This window comes from Leptidea sinapis, chromosome 4, assembly GCF_905404315.1.
Source record: "Leptidea sinapis chromosome 4, ilLepSina1.1, whole genome shotgun sequence".
Classification (NCBI taxonomy): domain Eukaryota; kingdom Metazoa; phylum Arthropoda; class Insecta; order Lepidoptera; family Pieridae; genus Leptidea; species Leptidea sinapis.
Genome location: NC_066268.1, coordinates 1,459,857 through 1,485,086, shown reverse-complemented (window position 1 = coordinate 1,485,086; position 25,230 = coordinate 1,459,857). Strand labels below are relative to the sequence as shown.

Sequence of the window (25,230 nt, the reverse complement as noted above, 5' to 3'; positions counted from 1 at the left end):
GGCATGACAATTTCTTGGGAAAGATAGTAAAAAATAATCTGGAGTTGTAATGAATATAATGAATTTTTATATATTTTTTTTTATGGAATAGGAGGACAAACGAGCGTACGTTGTTAAGTGATCACCGCCGCCCACAATCTCTTACCACACCAGAGGAATCACAGGAGCGTTGCCGGCCTTTAAGGAAGGTGTACGCGCTTTTTTTGAAGGTACCCATGTCGTATCGTCCCGGAAACACCGCACAAGGAAGCTCATTCCACAGCTTTGTAGTACGTGGAAGAAAGCTCCTTGAAAACCGCACTGTGGAGTACCGCCACACATCCAGATGGTGAGGATGATATCCTAACTTGTGGCGTGTCGTGCGAAGGTGGAATTATTATTAAAGAATTATTATTATTATTATTACTATAGTGTAGTTGCAGTGGGATCCCGATGCCTTCAGCAAAATAATACCTTAAAGCCTACTTCTCCATTCAGATTAACTAAAATATCCTAAAGTCGAATTCAAATATTTTTATTCAAAATTAGATGTGACAACTTATTGGAAGTCAAAAACTATCACCTATTCCAAAAAGAATGCCTCAGACCTGAGAAGAATGGGCGCAACAAACTCAGCGCGCTTTTTTTTTCAGCAAAAAATATGTTACTTTACTGACTTATTATTTAATAGCGTAGGTCGCTCCATTCCCAATCTGTGGCATCATTTCGAAAGTTATTATGTTTAGTAACCTTTACCACACAAACGTTTTTAACAATTATTTTGAATATCGTAATACTTTTGTTTTGAACATTTTCTCGGATCTTGTTCGTAAAAGCATATACATCGCCCCACAAAAGACTTACTAACTCGACTTAGCCGAGTAGGCATTATAAGTTTATGTCTGTTCCTGGTGTTAACATTATGGTTATGACAGTTTCTGGCAAATTCACTTATGTGCCTATGAACATACATTACATTATCAAGAATATATTGAGAAGCAACAGTCAAGATTCATTGAGTCAAATAAACTATAGACATAGATGTCTCTAAGACCAACGAAATCCTTACTATACCATTACTAGTCGCTAGAAAACTTTGAAAAAAGAACATGTCAACATCTCGTCTAGCGTATTTCAAACAAAGAAAGCATAAATCACCAGATGACCAAATTAACTCGACCTCCTTTGCGCCCCGCATTCAAAAAAACTCTACTAACTCTAAGGTGACACAAAGAATGTTAAAGGCTCATATAACACTGGTTGGCTGTATGTTCTACATCTGTTGCGTTACCAAAAATCTTTATCATCTAAAGCAGACTAAATTAAATCTTATGTTTATAGAAATACGAACGAAAGTTGTGAATACGGAATCGGCTAGGACATTTCTATGTGCACAGAGAATAAATTTATTTTGACGACGACGCTACCATACCGGGGTGACATAATCAGTTTTAATTATGCTCTGAAAAAGATTTAATGCTCTTTGTTTTCATTGTTCTAATTCCTTACGCAGAGACTTATTTTGAGTGTGCCTATTACATCCTCTTTTATCACGCTGTGGAACCTTGAGAGTATTTTAAATAAGTTTGTTACAAAACGGACGTATTTTGTTAATTCAAAATCAAGTTCAAAAAATTTTTTTTTTCACTTAGATAAGCAGTTAAATAAAGTCATAGCTTAGAGGCTGTGAATGTACTTTTCAATAATCTCTGTATTAAATATTTCACTGCATTTATTTAAATCAAATCAAATCCAGTCAAAATCACTTTATTAAGCCAATGACACGTATGTCAGTCAAAAGTTATAGTTTTTCTATTTTAGACCTCTTCGGAAAATTGAGCTTTCATGTTAAGTGCCAAGAAACTCATTTCCACACTTTTAAACCAATATTTAAATTTTTATTTTTTAATTACAATATGTGTTCATGTCTTTACATTACATTACTTTAAATGCAACTAAAATACTGAAAAAAATACTCAATGAATTATACGAGTAATATAAAAAAAAAATCTAATACATATATGAAATTATCGTGTCCCGGTGTTTGTTTGACCAAACTCCTCCGAAACGGCTTAACCGATGTGCATGATATTTTGTGTGCATATCGGGTACGTCTGAGAATCGCCATACATCTATTTTTCATACCACTAAATGATAAGGGTGACCCACCCCTAAATATTTTTTTTAGTTTTTGACTATTTTAATTTTTATTTTATTATGATTCAGCATTAAAAAAACATGCAACTTCATATTTTCACCTCTACGATTAACACCTATTTTTTTATCACGATTTTTTTATTATTCTGTTCCATCCACATATCAAAATCGATTTTTTACTGTAGTACAATAAATTATATATACGATATATTTGATAGGTTTTTAATCCACAGTCATCTATTTTTATACCCCAAATTTTTTTTATCACTAAATAGGGCAATATAACGTTTGCTGGGTCAGCTAGTAATAAATGAAAACGCACGAGTTATTAACTAATATGTAATCTTGATATATATAAAATACGTGACACGTTTTTTTGTCCGCGATGGACTCCTAAACTAATAAACGGATTTAAATGGGGATTATTGCATGGAGTGCAGTTTAGTCCAACTTGAGAGATAGGATACTTTTTATTTTGATTTGAGACCCTCAATATTTTTTATATATTTTATTATGAATGATGTCCTATATTTGTTTTGAATGGACATATTTTCTGTGAGAGAATTTATTAACGCACGGTTTGACAGTTCTGCTGTGAAACAATTGCATTATAACAACATGTTATACAACGGGGCATACGTTAAGAAAAGAATCTTGATGTTATGAAAAATTATATATACAGAACAACGTCTGTAGGGTCAGCTAGTATAAGTATATAATTTTGTTACCAAGTATATAATGTTGTTTGAGACATAGCTGTAGGCTACATAATATGTCATTTGTCAAATAGTCTACCAACTTAATTGTCGCCTGAGGTAAACAATATCTAATACAGCAACATTTGCATACACTATGCCAATTAAAATGGACTCACAAAATACAGGCATAAATACCGATGGAGAAGTATTTAAGTCTCACATATTATCATTAATGCTTTAAATAATAAATCCTGCTAGAACGTAGCGGGCGCGGACCGTGCCATGACAGTGACCGTGCAAGGCTTCACAAACTTTTTATATTATGATGCTTTTCATGCTATATCGTGTTGCGTCCCGCGGCTGGTACGTGCCCTAATAGCCCCAACACATGGTCGGATTTGATACGGATAGATCAGTGGGCGCCTCGCAGCGATTGGTCCGGCGTGGTACTTGATACAGTCCGGACGGTAATAATAATTTTGAGCGATACAAATGCGACATACCATCGAATATGGTCCGCTACGGGCCCGCCTTTGGTTCGTCTGGTTCCGCCGTACCAAATTCGATCATGTGTTTAGGCTATAACGGCGCACAGTTCTGCCCCGCGCTTTAAAACCATGCCATACGCGGGGCAGGCATTAGTATAGTAATTCATCCTTAAGCCGCAATAAATCACGGGGATTGTTCTGAAGACCTATTTGACCTGATTTCACGCCACAAACTATATATATATTGGTCTGTGCTTCCATTTGTGGGGGCATTTTCCAGTGGGAGGCTCCTTTGCACAGGATGGCGGCTAGATTATGGGTACCACAACGGCGCCTATTTTTGCCGTGAAGCAGTAATGTGTAAGAATTATTGTTTCCATCTGAAGGGCGCCGTAGCTAGTGAAATTACTGGGCAAATGAGACTTAATATTTTATGTATCAGGGTGACGAACGCAATTGTAGTATCTCTCAGAATTTTTGGGTTTTTCATTAATCCTGAGCGGCCATTGTAATAGGCAGTTCTGTGGTGTTAACGCCCAGAACATTCTAATTTTATGATTTGTTCTTGGTCAGAGAGTCAAGTTAGTAAGAATTTATTGTTTTTTAAAATCACTTCGGGTGCATCTAGTACATTCCCTAAAGAACACAATACCACACAGCGTGATCACTCTCACCATCAGGAAAGCTACCTGCGTTTTCGTCCATAAATCAATTAATAAGAATAATATTGGCATGGACTTGAGTGGTGTCGTTGAAGGCGCTGAAATAAAACATAATCTCTCTAAACTAAAACTCCTAACACAGGTTATCTAAATCCCCACAAGATGGACCGACGATCTGGTCAAGATCGCTGGAATAGGTTGGACGAGGGCAGCTCAGGACTGATTGTCATGGTGATCTTTGGGGGATCCCTCCAATAAAGGTCTAGGCGAGCAGGACGTGCAGCTGATAGTAATTGATACGTCCTGCCCATTACAATGCAATGCCGCTAAGGATTCTTGAAAAACACAATTACTCTGAGTGGCACTAAAATTATGCTCGTCATCTTGAGACATAAGATGTTAAGTCTCATTTGCCCAGTAATTTCACTAGCTACGGCGCTCTTCAGACCGAAACACAATAATGCTTACACGTAGTTATGTGTTACGGCGGCCTTGAAGCAGTTACTTCACGGCAGAAATAGGCGCCGTTGTGGTACCCATAATCTAGCCGGCATCCTGTGCAAAGAAGCCTCCTATTGGTGAAATATGAAATGATACACAATAAAAGCAATATAATATATTTTACACATTACGAGCTAGCACGCCTATGCTATCAAATTCCAAACAAAGCCACGGTAAAATGCTAGATTACAACGAACATAGAGTTAAGTTGCAATAATTACGGCCAGTGGAAACGTGGCTGAAACCGAGCGTGACTCATCGACAAATATTATCGAACTAATATTATTTCGGTGGTACCGATCATATACTTAAGCGATTAATTGCTATTGGAGTTCTACCCTCTTTCAAAACATTTTAAATTAACTTATACAAAGTATTTAAGTTTAAAATGTTATTATAATAGTATATATTAATTGTATTCCGTATAATATATGGCGAGTACTAAAGAAAAATTTTTAATTCGCACAATTATATTTATTTTAGAACTACATAATTTAATAACATTTTGTCTATGAATAATTCTTTACAGATCTAAATTGTCAAAATAAATGTGAATAATAAAAATTAGCGGTATTATAATAAATAAATATTATCTATTTATTAATGTTTCCTTTCTAAACTCTTATATTAAATCGTTATCTATGAAACATTATTTTAAATGGCGAATTTTTTTTAAATATTATTTTTACTAAATATTTCAATATTAAAGGTGCATATGAAAAATTAAATTTTTACCCGAGCAGTCTTCAAAGATTTTGATGAGATCTCAAAAATAAAAGTCATATAGATGATAATAAGGCAGTCCTGATAAATCTCTCTCTCTTTATCACAATAATGAAAATATATGTGAACATCATGTAAAAAAAGTTATTAATTATTTCACTTCCAGTATTGATAAGAACTCACCTAACTAAAATAGGAATGTATAATCTACTGCTTCTATGACGTTTTATTTATTTATTATCCTAATTATCATTATTTCTTTTCAGATATGCCCAACTCAAATGGCATTGCATCTGCTATCTTATTGAATAAAAATTGTGAGTACAAAAATATTTTGGGCAAACAGCAGTCATGTTTGTATAATAAGTCTCTCCAAATAGAAAATAGCCAATAGCCATAAACAGTTTGCTCACCGCTGACATTTACGATTAGCTTATACGTAAGAGCCAGTCCACACGGCGCGTTGCGTCAGCGTTGCGTCGACGCAGCGCTACCACTGCGTTGTTTTACATACAAATAACCAAGGTGTTCACACGGCGCGCTGCGTCGTCGCAACGCACACATGACGGACAGCAGCCCCCGAGACGAAGCGGGAGGGGGTGTACTCGTGCGACGTCGGAGCGTCAGCGCTCAGTTGCTTGTGCGTTGACAGAGAGGATACACGGAAGCTCATTTCGTTTTACGTTTACGTTTTTGTATTTAGTTTTATTTGCAGGGTAATTAGTTTTATTTGCAGGGTAAAATGAATACCATTGAAGAAATTGACATAGATTACTTGATTACATTGATACAGGAAAGGGAAATTATATGGGACAAGTCAAACGTAGATTTTAAAAATAAAAATTTAAAAACAAAAGCCTGGGAAGACATATCAAAAGTTTTATTTCCTGATTACGAGAATTTCACAGCTGAACGAAAAAATAAAGTTGGTGAGTTCACAGTACAGATATTTATTTATTTTTTATTTAAGAGGGCTTTCAAGATTTTCTTGCACCGCCAATTCCGCGATCAGTACAAAATTAATATCTCGACACTCTAAAATTTTAAAACTTAGGGAATTTAGATTAGCGTGAGTACTATTTTATTACTTAGCTCAAAACTAACCTAGACTACGCTGAGTAGGTATAAAATATTATTTTTTTACTGATCGCGGAATTGGCGGTGCAAGAAAATCTTGAAAACCCTCATAATACAATTATACCTTATTTAGCTGCCAAGGCAGAGTTCCTCTAGTCATAAAATAGGTCGCATATTGCTGTCTTATGACATTCGGTGCTGTCTGTTCTTCATGTACGGGTTGTATTGGGAGAAATTCATCAACACTTATAGCAAATTTATCTCTTTGTCTAAAACCATCTCGATCAGCGACAAAATTGTGTAATACACAACATGCTTTTATAATGTCAGTAGCGAAGTCATAGGACACGTCTATCGGTCTGTGAAAAATGCGCCATTTGTTAGCCATAATCCCAAAAGCGCATTCGACATATCTTCTGGCTCTGCTTAGACGGTAATTGAAAACCTTTTGTTGTAAGTCGAGATTTTGACCGCCATATGGACGCATAATATGTTTGCTCAGTCCAAAAGCTTCGTCACCCACAAATACATACGGGGTTGGTATATTGCTACCAGAGAGTGGCTGGGGTTGAGGTAGTGGTAAGTTGTTGTTAATCATTAGCTCGTACAGTTTAGAATTTTACATTACCACAGACAACACTCCGCGCTATGTTCCAGTCGCGCGCAAAAGGGCAATGCAAATGGATGAGTTTGAAAGAGAAGGACTAAAACTTCTCAAGGAGCCGGAAAATCGCCATATGTCCTTTTTCAGAGCTATATTGCCATCTATTCAAGAATTTTCCGACCGAGAAACTCTCCGTTTCCAAAGTAAAGTTATACAAATTATAGATGAAATGCGGTATGGACAAACATCATCATATGTGAGTGGCCCATCAACGTCTCACCAACCACCATATGGGTATCAAACAGCAAATTTTCAAAGTACATACATTTCTGATTTTAATAATTCAATTACATCTCCAGAAACATCTCAAGCAAGTGAAGAAACTGAATACGATTTTTCTAATTTGTAATTACTGGATGATATCTCTCTTAAATAATGTCTAAATTTAAAATTATGACAATTGCTGATTATTTGTGAGTTGATTACTCTCTTAAATAATGTCTAAATTTAAAATTATGACAATTGCTGATTATTTGTGAGTTGATTACTAATTAAACAAACCAAAAAAACTGTTATATTTTTATTACTTAAATATATTTATATAGTTACCTTAAAGTGATTCCCAGCATTTCTACTGGTTCCACTGGATTCCTCATATTAGTATAGTTTTTTCGTATGTGTGGTTCTAAGGACTTCAATAAACATTCGAAGCTGGATACACTCATTCTAAAAAAATTATAAAACTTCTTTTCGTCTAATAGCAACTCCCGATATTCTAAAAAAAAAAACTGTCCATCACGATTTCTTAATGAAATGAAAGGACTGATCCAGTACCGTCTTGTGATCTTGCGTCGATTTCGGCGGTGACGTAGTAATAGGAGCAATGCTAGACGTCTTTTCCGATCCATGATTTGCTATAGACTGACTGCGAATTTTTTTCAAAATACTTGCCGCAACTGTGCGTCGCCGCTGCGCCGACGGAACGTTGACTGCGTCATAGTAACGCTGCAGCGCCCGTGTGGCCGGCTATGCGTCAAAATATTTGCGTTGCGACGACGCAACGCAACGCAACGCGCCGTGTGGACACGCTCTAAGGCAATCTTTTGAACACAAAAACAGACTTTCCAATCTTGGTAATAATTCCCTAATTCGTTTCTTCGATGTACAAAGTTATTTAGATTATCTTTGGATCACGAAAATCCAAGGATAAGCCACGCATCATCAGAAATTTTTACACGCTGTAAGTTTATCCCATTGCCCACACGAAAACAGTTATTTGTAATAGATGTCGATTGTTTTAACCTAATGGAGCAACACGCCTGGAGTTCGACTCCCGGGCGAGAATAGAATTATTGTTCTCTATACTGTTGTTTGAGGAAATAATTTGTTTTGTGTGCTTTTAAAATTTATGCTCGACTTGTTTCAAGTGAAGCTCTGTTCATTGTTATTGAAGGCTTATGTTACTTTAATTTAAAGTTTGGGCATATATGAAGCTATTTGGGCTATATAGGTTCATATATGAAGCTTGTAGTCAATTTAATATCTACGTGTCGTTTACATAGGGACATTACAAACTCAAAGAAATAATAATGAAATATTGTGACTGTTCATTGTCAGTTTTACCCGGTTTTGTACACACACCAATAAAGTTTCCACTAATATACATTTCACGTGAGTAGTCAAAAAGAGGATAAACAAAATAAATAACTTACAAAACTTTAGAAGAAAAAAAAAACAAACGGATTATAGCTAACTTAAATGAAATTATTTATACAAGTATTCTCAAATATCTTTCTAAAGCTGCTTGATCGAATAAGTATGTAAATCAATATTTTAAATTTTATATTATACTTATTACAAGCCCTATATATAAAGTATTTTAAACATATTTAGTACTTGTTGGTGGAACATGAAAGAATGACTTATTTCTAGTGCCAACCTTAGGACATCTAAAGAAAATATAACTTAACAAAAATGGAGAGTCTATAAAATTGTTAAGAATTTTGTACAACCTAACGGTAATGAAACTGCAAACGGTACTGACGCAACAGGACAAGCGCGAGGGAAGGGAAACAAACCTCATAATGAAATGAAATTATTTATTTTGCTTTGGAATAGAGTATGTCTAGGTCGTAAATATTATAATGTGTCCTCTATCCAGCTTATATTAAAAGCATTCAAAAACTTAACACTAACTTTAATATTCATTTATACTGTAAAAAATATTTTCAAGCGGCCATTTATAGAGTTTTGGTATAAACATTTTATTTGACAGTATTTTAAGTCCTCAGGAAATTTGTTATATAATTTTATACACATTTTATGGCTATTTTTAGGAAAAAGTGTTGTTTTAGAACAAATTCAAATACAAATATTTTTATTCAAAATAGGATGTGACATCACTTATTGAAAGTCAAAAGCTACCACCCATTCCAAAATGAATGCCTCAGACCTGAGAAGAATGGGCGCAACAAACTCAGCGGGCTTATTTTTTTTCATCGAATAAATATGATTACAAAGTAATAATATTGTACAATTAAACTTATTATATAATAGCCTGAAGGCGGTCACTCCATTCCCAATCGGTGGTATCATTAAGAAAGTCATTTATGTTATAGTAACCTTTACAACACAAACAATTTTAACAATTCTTTTGAATAACGTAATACTTTTGTTTTGAACATTTTCTGGGATCTTGTTGTAAAAGCATATTCGCCCCACAAAAGACTTACTAACTCGACTTAGCCGAGTAGTAGGCATCATAAGTTTATGTCTGTTCCTGGTGTTAACATTATGGTATTATGACAGTTTCTGGCAAATTCAGTTATGTGCCTATGAACATACATTACATTATCAAGAATATATTGAGAAGCAACAGTCAAGATGTCAATTTCTTTGAATTTTGCTCTCAATGATTCCTTAGGGCCTAGGTTATAAATAGCGCGAATAGCCCACTTGTGCAGCACAAATTTTGTATTAATATCGGCAGCGTTGCCCTAGCATTAATAATGAATGCTCTAGCATTCACCTCAACAGCTGACGTGAATAGAATCTGTGGTTATGCACATATTTACATTCCTCCAAAATGTTCATACATGGAAGATTTAGCAGATTATGTTTTTTAAAGCACTACTATTGCACTACTATTGCACGTATGCATTTTTTTTGGGCAACAAAAACTTACTGAACATATGTACCATTACCCCATATTAGTAGTCCGTAGCGGAAAATTGATGCAACTTATCCATCATAGTATAAATGCCATGAGGGATAGCTTGTCACCTATTAATCGTGATTTTCAAATGAATAACTAGAGGGTAAGTGTGATTCCATTACTCGGGTATATAGACGTCCTCGACTTCGCCTCGTACCTACAAATGCATCCTAGTTAGTTCATCTGCTATGTCGTTCATGGAGGTAAAATGCGCCAATACCGGCCCATAATTAACTTGTATTAAAACAACAGATCAATTCGCGTGTTCATATAAGGCTTCATACTGTTGCCTTCTCACTCAATTTATCTTTCTCACTCTCAAATAATTTAACGTAAGTATGATCGCGACATAAAACCAATTAACTCGAACCTAATAACTTTTTAGGTCTTCTACACATATAATAGAATAGGCGTGTCGTGTCTGTATATTGATTTTTTTTCTGATTACAATTAATACACTTTCTACTGAAAGTTAAAAAGCACTTATTACAATTACTTTAGTATCCTCTTTTCTGATGTTATATTACCCTGAAAACACCGCACAAAGAAGCGCGGTTCATAGCTTTGTTGTACGTAGAAGAAAGTTCCCTGAAAACCACACTGTGGACGAACGCCACTCATCCAGATGGTGGGGATGATATTCTAATTTGTGGCGTGTCGTGCAAAGGCAGAATTTGCCGACAGGAATCAGGTTAAACAGCTCTTCGCAACAATTTCATAATAAATGTGGTAGAAGACCCACAATGAAGCGAGATCTCTCGCAACGCGTCTTCCAGTGGCTCTTTTGCACAGGATGCCATGTAGATTTTGGGTACCACAACGGCGCCTATTTCTGCCGTGTAGCAGTAATTTGTAAGCATTATTGTGTTTCGGTCTGAAGGGCGCCGTAGCTAGCGAAATTACTGGGTAAATGAGACTTAACATCATATGTCTCAAGGTGACGAGCACAATTTTAGTGCCGCTCAGAATTTTTGGGTTTTTCAAGAATCCTGAGCACTGCTTTCATAATGGGCAGGGCGTATCAAACACCATCAGCTGAACGTCCTGCTCGTCTCGTCCCTTATTTTCATAAAAAGTTAAAATTGTACTTATTAAATTAAAAAAAAAATTAAAAATAATCTAGACGCATAAATTATTATAGTATTAAAATTCAACAAGGGCAAGTCAGGGCTCACAACTAGTTATCTATAAGTCTCGATACAGAGTAAATGACCTAAAGCTTTTTTGTATTTCTCTACAAATTGAACTCCCATAGTACATGCTTTTAAAGTGATTGTCTTTTTATGACAGTCCAACCATTCTGGCGTGTACGATGAGTTTTACCGGTAAATTTTTTAAAGCAATTCGTTTTCTATTGTAATAATAAATTGTTCTCGGAAGTTACGGCTATCTAAAAACAACTTACGGATTAAAGCGAGCTTAAATGTTTCTCGAAGGCTTAAGAAGATTCATATGACAGTAAAAATTTGCAGCTGTAGAGACGGCCGATTAAATTATTATTTTCAATTACATATAATAATATTAATATAATACTGAAACACTCTTACACAAATTATCTCGCTCCAAACTAGGCATAGCCTGTATTATGGGTACAAGATAACGATATTTTTAATACAATATACTTAAACATACATAAATAAATATAAATATCCCAGACTCGGAAACAAACATCTACGCCTACTAATATTCATTATATAAATGTTTGCACCTTCCGGGATTCGAACCCAGGACCTCTAGCTCAGTAGGCAGGGTCACTGACCACTTTGCTATTTGGATCGTCAATATGCACATTGAACTTTTCACTAATTTAGTCAGCTGTATAGCTACAGGTATACTGCTATAACCATTTTCGCGAACTCACGATATTTAACAATGAAAAAATATTGTACATTTAAAAATCCTTCTTCAATGTTTAGTAGGTACTTATTATTTAGTTTCGACAAAAAAAAATATTTTCGTTACGTAGTTTCGTGATCACTTGGAATAGAAGGCCAAATTGGCCTCTAAATAAATAGATGTGCTCAGTAAGGCGACAGTAATTCACTTCAAGCCGCCGCCTGCAACTTTATAAGGCGCAAATTCGGTCTCACGTGGAGCACTTCTCACCTCTAGGCGGGCGCTTCCCAATACCAGCTTCTTCCATTTGACCGCATACAACGAAGAGCGGCTCGAATCATTGACGATCAAGTCATCTCCGATGGGTTTGATTCTTTGGCGTTGCGTTGAGATGTGGGTTCTGTCTGCATCTTCTACCGCAAAGGGGAGTTCTCAGAGGAGCTGTTCAGGTTGTTACCAGTATCCGAATTCCACCACTGGACAGTATGAAATTCGACCTGAATCATGTTGACCTCTGGCATTCCACAACCGTGCATTTTGCTTGAAACTTCTTTCCTCGCAGAGCCACTTTGTGGAATCAATTACCGGCTGCTATTTTCTCGAACCAATACAATTTAGGACCTTCAAGCATGAAGCAAATTCCCACCATAAAGGGCAACAACGCATATCTTGACATGTTGGTTTTGCGGATGTCCATGGGCGGTTGCCTTATCATTTCCCATCACGTGAGCCTCGTGCCGATTTGCCCCTATTTTAAAAATAATTCGATTGAAAGACATGGACTACGAAAATCCATCTATCAACTTCTTTATTTTATTTATTTGTATATTGAAATTTTTATTATTTACAAACTTCATAACTAACCATTTACATTTTAAAGGTATCTTGTTAAAACATCCCTTTCTAAATTTCATAATTATATTTGCAATATTTTGGTGCTATAAAAAATGGCAAGCTGTTGAATTCTTTACTTGTAACACTGTCAAAATTAACCTGAACAAATAAATAATGTCAAAATAGCCGTGACGAGCGACTAGTAATGTAAAAATTCGATACATGTAGGGGTGTAGTGAAATTGAACAGCTGTTTATCATGAACTTACCACCCCAGTATGGTTGACTCCATATTTAATGTTACATTCGAAGAAGTTTAATTTTAGGGCATTGGAATGGCCCAGATATTAAATTATACACTTATTGATCTGAAACATGAAAAGTTGAGTCCATAATGTCAGTCGGTATATCCGTACTAATATTATAAATGTGAATGTTTGTTTGTTACGCTTTCTCGCCGTAACTACAGAACTGATTGTGATAAATTAGTACAGAGATAGAATAGAGCTTGGAAAAGAACATAGGCAACCTTTTGTTGTTAAAAAATAAATGGAGGGGTTGAAGTACGGGATGAAAGTTATTTTGGATGTTCGTCATTATCGAGGACCAGTGGGAGGCTCCTTTGCATAGGATGCTAGATTATGGGTATACAACGGCGCCTTTTTCTGCCGTGAAGCAGTATCGTGTAAGCATTACTGTGTTTCGGATTTGTTTTATTTCAAATTCGTTTGGAAGTCCAAACAACGTCACGCTTTCACGCCTAACTCCGAATTCGATTTTGATTATATTTGGTACAAAAATAGACTAGACCTTGGGAAAGAACGTAAGCTACCATTTTTTGTAAAAAGGGCATGAACGGGTTTAAATAAGGGATAAAAGTTTGCATGGGAATTCGTCATTTTCGGAGAAAAAGCCCTGAAACTGTATTTGGTCAGAGGCTTGATAAGAACTAATTTGTAATCATTTATTCGAGCATTTTTTAAACTTTGACTCATATGGAGATGAAATAGGAGATTAAAGATTGCAGGGAAATACTATTTAAGAGACTGTCCACAATGACAAGGTATATCCGCTGTATCGTAGAAGAGCGCCGCCAGCAGCGAAAAGAGCAGTTTGTATGTAAATTATGTGAAAAGTATCTTAAAAAATAAGAAATGCTTACTTACTTAGATACTTTGGGCAGTAATATTCGACGTGGATGAAGTCGCGGGTAAAAGCTAGTAGTTTATATTTATTTATTGAAAGCACAACATACTGCAAATTGGTAGAGCGTATCAATTACCATCAGCTGAACGTCCTGCTCGTCTCATCCCTAATAATTTTAAAAAATATCCATTCTAATTACTGCTTTTTATAAGATGGGGCAAACGGGCAAGAGATTCACGTGATGGGGAGTGGTGAGGCAACCGCCCATGGACATCTAGGGGTCCAGAAATGTGTTGCCGGCCTATAAGTTGGGGCCTCTAAGCTTAAAGGATCCTAGGTCATTTCGGTTCGGGAAATCAGCAGCCAGTAATAGATTCCATGAAATGGCTTTGCAAGCCATAAAGTTCCTCGAAAAACAGGCGGTCCAGTGTCCAATATCGAGTGGTGGAATTCGTCTACTGGTATCAACTTTACCCGAATGTCACTAAATCTACATTTAGTTAGCTGTAATCGCTCTTGTAAAATCTCTGATATTTCCAAGCATGGGGACATCATCAGTCTGGTGATCCATGGCTCTTTGATTCCCATATTCCATCGATAGAGTCTGTTACTCATTTATAATTAATATTGTCCGGGTAAAGCTTTTCTTTCTAACTTAGGGTTCTAGTTCTATGGAATCCTATAGAAGGGATATAGGGTTTGGAACGTGAAAAGTACTGAAGCGATGTACGGAAAATGTAAATCTCTACCTTGAAAATTCAGGTGGGCTTGTTAGTACAACGCTCATCATATCCGCAGAATGTCCCCAAGTTGAAAAGCTTCTAGTCTATAGAAAAATCAAGTAATTAGTAAACTGTATCTGTCATGATGAAAAATTTATCGATATAATATAAATTTCATCGACATCTAGTAAGAACGATACATGCAAACGAATTTGTCGGGAGAATCTAGTATTATTTGTAACGAAATTTTTTCAGTGATTTGTTCTATTTTTGTACACAGCGTATACAATGGGGAAGGGTGGTAAAGTTTGTTGTTCTAAAACAATTTAGTAAAGCAATTGTCGTAAATGTCAGCAATACAAACTTCACCCCAATCTCCCTGCTCTTTATTTGGCAACTTTGTCTATGTTAGGCTATATAACCAACGACCGTAACCCATGATTGACCCAAGGACCTATACGAAGGCGTAGCCAAATCAACGAAATTACAACAAAGACAATAAATCACTGTATCACAAAACCGCACCTTCAAACCCTCTCCCATTTCTTCGACATTTACTCAGCGGGGCGCGGTACGACTCTATTACATCGACCCCATAATCGCCCCATCACGTTATTAGCTCGTCCCCAATACGAACCTTAAAGTAAAATAAATAGATCCGCTAAATTAGAGACGTCATACCTGCTATAAAACGTATGTACAACGACGCGCCCTTTTGCTAATGAGGACAGTTTATGGGGCGAGTTGGCATTTAGGTTTATCGTTCTGCGTGCGCACCCTATAACTTGGGTTTATAAGAAGTGACAATTGTGGATTGTAGTCAGTTGCTCACGTGGTGGGCATGAGTCGGTATTCGGACGTGTTAATTCGGTGCGTTAGTTTAAATTAGTGAGTCAGCGGACGCCTACGATGTTAATTAAACTCTAACCTAGAATTTGTGCTGGCGTGGGCCTTTCTGTTAACTACTAGTTAAAACTTCAATTGCTTTGGCTTCCGAAGTAAGTCTTTTTGTTTTTTTTTAAACAATTCAGCTATGAGTTGCATAATTGTTAAATCCGCATTTTTCAGTTTATTTTCATCTAAATTCGAATTGATTTCGAAGATTTTGTGAAATGGAGTGTCCTGTTTAAAAATATTTTCTTGTAAGCTTATTTTTTTTCTTATATTTGACTTTATCTGGTTTTTATAGTGTTCTTCGTATTTCATCCGTTTGAACGATAATTGCCTTACTCGTTCTTCTGCAACATTAGACGAAACAAATGATGAAGTCATTGCCGTATTTTTATTTTTTGAAAAACGGATACTAAATTCTGGCAAGTTCTTAGATCTATCTTCATAAGCTACTTAAAGTTCTAACTCCTATATCTGAGATTATTGTAAGCTATAATACAGTTTTCTGCATATTGTTATTACATTCAATATGCATTCATTACTATAAAAATACTACTATAAAGCATACATTTATTACAATAAAACCAATTGGGAAAATTATAAAATTGAAGAATTATTAACTTAGCGATTAGATAGAGCGGTCCTTGAATGTTTTCATAGTAAATATTCCAAACATAAATTCAGAAAATGCAATGAATATACTTGTTAAAGATTAACGAAAATTCTTAGATTTAGTATCTTAATTAGGAACTGTCAACTGTTTTTGAAGTAGCTGTAAAGTGCTAACTCAATCGAATAATGTTTAGCTAAGTTGGAACTTTGAAAATGTTTTGTTATCGAAGTTGGAAATTTTCAGGTAATTGAGTATAAATCATCGGTTATGTTATGTCGCTTCAAGTAATTTATGGGTGTGCTTGGATTCGATTTTGTTGGGAAAGTCTCATTTTGCTCGTATTACTGCTGTCGTATTTTATGTGAATGTGTTAAATATTTTAGTCGCGGTGTCGGAATGCGAAATTAGCTGGAGTGTTTTTTAGTTCAGTAAATATTTCTGAAGCTGTCGATATTTTTGTGTCTAGCTCTCTATTTATTTTATTTTTGTGTCTATTATTAAAGCAATATGTGATCACCTATTTTGATGGACAAGAAAAGAAAAGTCCGTTGGTATGGTGTACGCTTGCTACGTCTGGGTGTACATGTTGTTATTCCAGTATATTTTGGGTGGTTGGTAGTTCAGTAAATGTTTAATTATAATACATTTCAAGTGGCAACGAACAACTTTTTACAAAGGTATTTCTCTTACTTACTTTATTAAATGTATCAAGTAAAGTCGCCTCAAGTCAACTAGGGGTTAGTAAGAGCAAAATACACCAGAGTTATATACACACTAAAAAAATTTTATATATTTTGGAAATACTATATATAAATAGTATAGTATTACCCTACACCTTTTTCCGACGAAACACCTCCCCTGTGTTGGTAACTCGAAAGCTTTTCCAGTGACGTAGGTCGCGGGCCCTGGAGGCTGCAAATACTACCCAACAACAGTCGCGAGGCGTCTCTTAAGGAGACTCGAAGGTGAGACTGACTGTGTGCTTGGGGCAAGGAGAGTAGAATGCTAACGATCTAATATGATCCGTTAATAAACTCCCACGAGGTCAGGCGAAAGCGGCAGCAGTTACGTACCTATACGTGCAAAGTTCTCAGAGGTGATATAGATGCGCCGAGCTGGCATGATGAGCTATGTAGAATCTTTGTACCGGACAGTTATTGTTCGAGGCGCAGGCATAGATAGTTCGCGAGTCCGATGGATTCATCGTACTGTGGATCGCACCAACTCTTCTATATACCGAAGTCTCTCTCTGCTCTTAAAGCTCTTCTCGTAGACATATTTGCTTGTGATATATTTGCCGATGGAATGACAGACAGTTTTAACAGTGTTTGCGTTTTTGTGAGAGGAATGGATGTAAGGTATTTGGATGTTGTGTTTGTGTAACATGTAAAGTTGTTTGTTTGTAATTAATTACTTTCTTTAATATTATAATTGGTTCACGCCATTTAATTAAAGTCTAAAATAAATAAATAGATAGTCAGATGGAGTTTTGACAACTGATGCTGGTGTTGACTTAATACATAATACTGGGAAGAGTCTCGTGATGCGCTTGGCGTCTTTTGTAATTTATCCAAAGCTTTCGATTTTGTTGAACAAGAAACAGTAGTCAGAAAATTTCACTATTTTGGTACTTATTAGAAATATAGCATTGCACATAATCATATCCTACTTAAATTGTTGACGACAAAAAGTGGACATCAATTGTCGTTTAAGTGACCTACATGATAAAAGCGATTTTGATTTGATTTGATTGGATTTATAGAACAAAAAATAGTGACAATTCGTATTATTGCCTCGATTTAATGAAGTTATCACTTCTGTCGTGTAGTTTAAGTTAGTTAGTTTAGATTACCACACAGTTTTTGGAAATTTTGCTGTTCTTTGGAAATTCTAAAATTTCATAGAGCGCCTCGAACTGTTCAAAGTCATAGGTATGCATCGTGGACGGTAAATCGAGTAATTTGTCAAGGTTTCATTGTGGAGTCTACGAACCGCGACTGTCAGTGACAAATCGTCTTGTTATTGTTCTAGTTGAGCAACTAATCGACCAACAAATCGGTTTAAGCAAAAGATTCATTGTGGAGCATGTTTAAGTGGATTTTTAAATCTGTGCTGTTATTTTTAGAGTCGAAATTCCTTTGATTCCTTAAAATTATATATTATTATTTATTAGATAAACTCGGCAGACGATGTCCTTGCGGCTTTGGATACAACAAATAGAGTCTCGGTGTTTAAATGTAGCAGGAAACCAATTTTCATAAATTCAAAGCCAAATAAACTTTTGAATCGTCATTATGTATACTTGTTTCTTTTAAATTACCTACTAATAAAGTAGAGCTTGTGAGAAGAAGCTACAAGTAACCCAACGGCCACTATTTAAAATCAATAGGTATTTTAAATTAGTTTTAACATTATACTTACTTAACAAATTAGTTTGTAAGGTGCTGCGTCTAATATATGAATCGTATACAGTATACAGTTAAAAATAATGACACTACCTTATTGAATATAAAAATAAGAGATATTTTAAATTAACGGCATATGATTCGTTGCTAAAAGAAGCTGACTCAGTAGACATCAGTAGAAAAGTTTGAGTAGACAACTTAAAACAAACAGATAACGTTTGTAATAGTACAGTAGTGTAGTAGAAATATTTTAGATTTAGTACAACAATACTGGTAACTTTGAGCTAGGTTGTCATTTAAAAGTAGTTGTGCTATATATCAGCTTGGTTATAGACAGGCTCTCAAAATAAAAGAAATAAATATTATGACTCTTCATTTTCATTATTATAACACTAGAAATAAGGGATTGCTTGTTACTAATTCTAGTAGGCTTCATAAGATACATAATAGCTTTAAGGGTAAATGTGTACACTTTTATAATAAAGTCCCAGCAAATTTAAATGTTTAATTAAAAATGGCTCTGTCGTAAATCCTACTACTCCACAGCTAAATATCTAAGTGATCATACAGCCTGGGACTAGATTATGATTATTATATAGCAATAGCAATGAAAGTACAATATTGTGAAATTGATTAAAAAGAGCGCAAAAAAATGCTGGGAGAGTTCCTTGCGCCGCTTCTATCTCAGAGCGCCATTTGTTTCCGAAGCGGTAGTAGTATCTAGTATATTAGGAATGACATCAAAAATAATTCTAAAGGAATCAATTTTGAGACAATAAAAGTCTTTTAACGTCGTTGAAGTGTTAATCAGAATCAGTGATAGTTCAGTTAATGTTCTAGGTAAATGATAGGAGAATAGGAATCTAGAGCTAAACGTAGATAGGATCGAAACTTAACGTTAATAAAATAAAAAAGACTTTTATTCCTATACTAAATTACATAATTAAATTAAACTAATAAAAAAAACTTATATATTGTTAGTAAACTTAAGCCTAATATTATAAGAATTAAAAAGAGAAAAAGTTTTATGTTAGTAAGTTTTTTATCTATTTCTTAATAATTAATGTTTTAATTAGTAGTATGGGCCCATCTTTGGGTGAAGGTCTCCTCCTTTTTTTTTCCACACTATCCGTTATATATTGTTAGTAAACTGTGTTACCTACTTACTATCTCCGTTCTTACAAAGACCGTTCTTTGCCCAATATTTAGCCAGTCATAGTCAGACTTAACAGAAACTTAACGTTAACAAAGTGGAATTATGTATTGTCATACACCGCTGCTGGAGATCTCTACCATAACATTTTACGCCAGAAGAATTCCTGCTAATCCAATTTTATTGTTTCACAAATAACATTTTCACGTTTGCTTTCAGATGTACCCCGCCGGGAATCGAAACGAAGCAGCTTGCATCTGTGAGTGTTTGCGAGATGCCTCTAGAGATTGGCACTCCTATTATGCCGAGACGATTGAAATCTTTTGTTGCTAGATTTGTCTGGTGTTTAAATAACGTAAGTGCTTCTAGATTATTCTTTATATCTTTACCGATTATATAAACGTCAGCTAAAAGCTAGTTGTCAAAGTCAACTTACTCAATGTAGCTTATGTGAGTGAAAGAGATGGAAACATTATGTCATCTTTAGCGCACGTGCGGTCGGGATACAGTCCAGTCACAAAGAGGATGTAAATACTACGTAAAAAGAGGTGGCACTGCCTAAGAAAAAAATTAAATTTAGTTATGTATGAAACTTGCAGTGATTTGACATAAGTTTGAAATACCTAGTAGTAATTACAGTATGGCGATTGGCGATGAAGTATAATCCGGCTAAGTTTGAAATCGAACAGATGCTTAAAACGTAGTGGATTTCGGCTATATCCGTTTTTTACAAGATTATAGTCGTCTTCTGTCAATCTATCAATCACTGCACGTTTCATACAATCGAGTGATCGCTTTTTTCTCTCTCTTTCGCTAGGCTATAGCTAGTCAGTCCGCTGTAATCAACGGAAGTGAGTGGACGCGTACGTATAAGAGCTGGTAATATCGATATATATACAGATATATTTATTAGTTTATGTTTTTCTTCCTTTTTTATTTGCACTAGGTACTATATTTTATTAATTTTCAAATTAATATAAAAAAAATTCAAACCAAAATTTGGTTAGAAATTTAATTTAATTAATCCTAGAAGTGACGGACAAAGAGCGAAATCCCAGGTAAATTTCCCAATAATATGCAAATATTAGGTTTGAGCAGGTTATCGACTGTAGAGTAGCTCCTGTAGATGGAGCCACAACCTGAGAGTTGAACAAGACATACCAAAAATTACGATCCGTGTGAAACTTGAGCCGTTGGCTCAGTTGGTAAGAGCGCTCGCACGGAACCCGAAAGGTCGCGGGTTCGAATACGCGTCGTTTATTAATTTTGCTTACAAATTTTATTTCTATAATTAATCCCGAAGTGAGGGATAATCACTTTTAAATAACAAATCTCTTTATTCTTCTCGTTAGCGAGCCTCTAGAGAATATTCCAAATTGGTTGCCAAATACAAAAATTACTGATAGACGGTGTTGGCAATGCTTCGAGAAACACTTTGATGTGCTGTACATGTTCAAGACCACATTAAGGAATTTTCTAGAAGAAGTGACAATTATAATGTTAACACAAGAAACAAACATGAACTTATTAAACTTACTACTTGATTAAGTCGAGTTATTGAGCTTTTACAACATGATCCCAGAAAAAGTACGAAACAAATGTGTTACGAAATTTCAAAGAAATGTTACCACCGGCTGGGAATGGAGTGAACACCCTCAGGATTATTTTTAAGTCTAAATTTAAATAAAAAAAGCCCGCAGAATTTCTTGCACCAGTCCTTCTCAGGTCTGAGTGGGTGATAGTTTTAGACGTTCAATAAGTGATTTAAAATTTTGAATAAAAATATTTGAATTTGCATATGAAGTAATAGGTCGTACCTAGTTCGATCTGAGCTCATAATTTTTGTTTTTAACTCTCAATAACAGAAACGAAAGGCCAAATCACTTTTTTAACAGTTTATATTGAATTTTATATGATTCTGACTCAGTTTGACACTTAAAAAGAACACAAATGGACAATATAACTAACTCTTTCAAATCACTTGAAACCACTTAGTGTACTACTTTTTATTTCAATAAGTTCAAGCGATTATTTTGAAGTTACAGTTTTTGTTTTCGCATACTTAAATATTTCAAACTACGTGAACTTACTAACATCGCGCGCAATTTTGAGTGTTGTGTAGTGACGTCATGACTCTGAAATATTTTTATATACATTGTGTGTTTTCTACCGCATTTATCACGGGCAGTGTTCCGACAAGCTGTTTCACCTGATTCCTGCCGCCGAATTTCACCTCCGCACGACACGATACAAATTAGGAATCATCCCCACCTTCTGGATGTTTTGCGGTCCTCCACAGTGCGGTTTTCAAGGAGCTTTCTTCCACTTTCTACAAAGCTGTGGAATGAGGTTCCTTGTGTGGTGTTTCTGGGACGATACGACATGCGTACCTTAAAATAAAAGCGCGTACATCTTCCTTAAAGGCCGGCAACGCTGCTGTGATTCCTCTGGTGTTGCAATAGAATGTGGGCGGCGGTGATCACTTAACATCGTACCATCGTACCCTCCTTTTCCATAAAAAAAACCGATTTATTTTATCTTTAATAGGGCATACTGTACGGTAAAAAATAATGTAAAGATTTTCATATGCGTCCAAATATTTCACCACATAATATTATATTATAGTTCTGCTTATGTTAAATTTATTCTCGCTTCGATTATTATATCCGTTACAAATCTAACTTTTGATTTGCGTACAGCTTTGAGATTCTGCCAAAAAATATTAATCTTGCTCCCAAAATAAATTTAATGGAAGATCGATTCGGTTTACATTAGTTGTGTGTGGTGTAAGTGATAAAGTGGCGGCGATACCGTCACGAGAAAGTAATGCATAAATATTTTTAATCAGATATTTTTGTGAAACCCTTTGCAATAATCTTGAATAGGATTGAATTATTAATTTAAAATCTTTCAAGAAACGTATACACAATTTGGAGAACGAAAACACATATTGTCTTATTAATAAAATGAAATTAAGTGTATGACTGAACTTAAGCCACTGTAAATCAATGTTATGAGTTCAATAAACGTTTTGATTTGATTTGAATAAACGCAATGAAAAGTTACTGCAAGTTTAAAATTACTTCTTCCTGTAATGTAATTACCTGGGTAAGGTAAAGATATATATTATTGCCAAATCACTTCGTACGTAAACAAAGCCGAAATATGTAACATGCCACAAATTACACCATAATAAGCTTCAGCTGCTATACATTGCCGCATTTACTCCAGTTGCTTAAAATATTATTTGTCAATAAGCACCAATGTAAAACATTTATTCAGTTTATATTACGTATGTTGTATTTAGAACTAGATTCGTACACTAACAGTTGACACACTACTAAGGAGAATAGTGTGCACAGTTTTGCCGTTCCGCTATCAGATTGCGAATGATATGTCTATATTTTTTATGGAAAAGGAGGACAAATGAGTTTACGAATCACCTGATGTTAAGCGATCACCTCCGCTCACATTCTCTTGCAACACCAGAGGAATCACAGGAGCGCTGCCGGCCTTAACGAAAGGTATACGCGCTTCGTTTGAAGGTATCCATGTCGTATCGTCTCGGAAACACCGCACAAGGACAACCGTCCTTGAAAACCGCATTGTGGAGGACCGCCACACATCCTGATGGTGGGCATGATATCCTAAATTGTCGTTATAAATGTATAGAACGTCATTGAATAACACAGATAGGTATTCCTGTGATCTGACAAGAGAGTATGGCAAGAGAGCATGCTCGATAGTGGTTACGTGGTGGTGGAAACCATTAGAAGAGGAGACCTAAGGCCCCTTTGCCTTCACCTCCTTTAAACGCACATTCTGTATAACGTTAATTCTAAATTAAAAATATCGTTACAAATATTCTTGCAAAAAATTAAAAACGCTCACGCTTATATCTTGCGTCGTTCCAATAAACGTCAAACACACGCCTGTGTCTGGCGCGTGTCCGTCAGTCTGTACGCATATTTATATAAACCGACCGCAAAGCAACGGGCTACTGTTAATATTAGAATTTAAATTTTTCCATCATAATTATTGCGAATGGTATGTGGATATAGAAGTTTTAACGGTTTATCTATGATTATTAATCACGAGATATATAAGATACTTATTTAATCAATAGTTTTAAGGGTAAATGTATTCACTTTTATAATAAAGTCCCAGCCACTGTTCGGGCATAATCTATAAATAAATTTTAATGTTTTATTTAAAAAATGGCTCTGTCGTGAATCAGCTCAGTAAGTATGTTATTAAACCTTATAAAAAATATTGATCGGAAATTTAATGCGAGGTCTATTTTTACTGGCCTATAATTATAAAATTATTATTGTATCTGTCTATCCGCTTGGAATTTATAAAATGAAACAATAAAATACTTTATGTGTTTGTTGCCGATACCTGACACACATATACATACTGCCAATACTACTGTTCATATATATCTTTTTATATTCAAATTCTGTTCGGAATCGACTCTAACGATTTGTTCAGATTTAACCGTACTGGGTTTTTTGTTGAGCGACAAACTAGGTCTTATATTTTTTTATGTTGTTTTGGAGTTTTCATACGGAAATCAAAAGATAGCCAATTAAATATTTCTTTTTTCTATTGGTAGTCCTGACTCACTGAAACTTAAGGACTAAAATTTATTAAGTTTTGATTATACGTACATTTTTTCACTTTTATTTATTTAACCCGACGTTTTGTAAACTTTACGTGTCTACAAATTCAAAATTAATATTTTTATTCTGTTTCACGCTGATCTAGTAGTCGCTTTAGCTGATTTATGAAGTAAAAAGCTAGTAATATTAAATAATATAATTGAGGACAATTTGCCTTTTAATTTAATTCTACTCTTAATTTTAAAACGAAAACTTTTTAATCGCGTTTTTTGTGAACTCACCGAACTGCCAGTTTTACCAGCGGGAGGCTCCATTGCACAGGAAGCCGGCTAGATTAGGGGTACCACAAGAGCGCCTATTTCTGCCGTGAAGCAGTAATGTGTAAACATTACTGTGTTTCAGTCTGAAGGGCACCGTAGTTAGTGAAATTACTGGGCAAATGAAACTTAACATCTTTTGTCTCAAGGTGACGAGCGCAATTGTAGTGCCGCTCAGAATTTTCGGGTTTTTCAAGAATACTGAGCGGCACTGAATTTTGATGGGTAGGGCGTATCAATTACCATCAGCTGAACATCCTGCTCGTCTCGTCCCTTATTTTCATAAAAAAAACTGCACCGATAATTTTCTATAACCGCTTCCGCTTGTAACTTATACGTTAATAGCATCAAAAGATAAGCCAGTTGCCCATCAAAGCGTGTTAAATCTGAGCCGATCACCAAGCGCTGCTATTCAGATTTGAGAACGTTACAAAATCATTGAAACCGTTATTGAGAATTATTGGGCGGCTGGGAGTGAGAATTATCTTGTCAATTCGCCTAAGTCGAAATCCTTCCGAATAGAAAGCTTTTCAAAGATAGTTGCATACTATATTATACAAGCTGACCCGGCAAACGTTGTGGTGCC

The 25,230-nt window shown here is 35.4% G+C and overlaps 1 protein-coding gene across 1 annotated transcript in view; it reads left to right on the top strand.

Moving 5' to 3' along the window:
- The window catches only part of LOC126980016 (NACHT and WD repeat domain-containing protein 2), a 270,439-nt gene that overhangs the window by 49,097 nt on the left and 196,112 nt on the right, over positions 1-25,230 (top strand). The window contains exon 3 of the mRNA XM_050829637.1: positions 19,922-20,057. The gene's annotated coding sequence lies outside the window, so the exon portion shown is untranslated. The remainder of the gene's footprint in view (positions 1-19,921; positions 20,058-25,230) is intronic.